Below are 471 nucleotides of genomic sequence, written 5' to 3' on the forward strand. Positions count from 1 at the left end.
CAAAGTGTTGCCTCCTTTGCTGCCAGAGATTTACTAAATCTGGAAAGAAGAAGAAAAGGGAGTAGCTGAAGTGGGAGGCCTGACACATGGACCTGCTCCAGTGCATCACAGCAGGGGAGGCTGTGGGGGTCGGGTCCTTCATCCTGTGACAAGACAGCTTCTCAGTCTTATTCGTCAATTCTAGGCATTTTTTTTCTCCTAGAGAATTAATAATTTTTGCACTTAATTGTACTTCATGCCTCAAATTAAACTGAAAAATAAGCCCAGTAAAATTAAAATAGCCAACATGAGTACACATAGGAATTTTAGAAATTCATTTTTATAGTTTAAAAATTATACCAAAAACGCTATGGCTAAGGTGACAACTCCTAGGGTAAAGTACTGATCTGTCTAGACTTTCTCCTTTACCTTGGATCCCCAGAACCCATATCAAAGCTATAACCAGTAGCACCTGTAGGCCCAGTGTAAGCA

Source organism: Microtus ochrogaster, linkage group LG1 (genome assembly GCF_000317375.1).
Source record: "Microtus ochrogaster isolate Prairie Vole_2 linkage group LG1, MicOch1.0, whole genome shotgun sequence".
In the NCBI taxonomy this organism is placed as follows: domain Eukaryota; kingdom Metazoa; phylum Chordata; class Mammalia; order Rodentia; family Cricetidae; genus Microtus; species Microtus ochrogaster.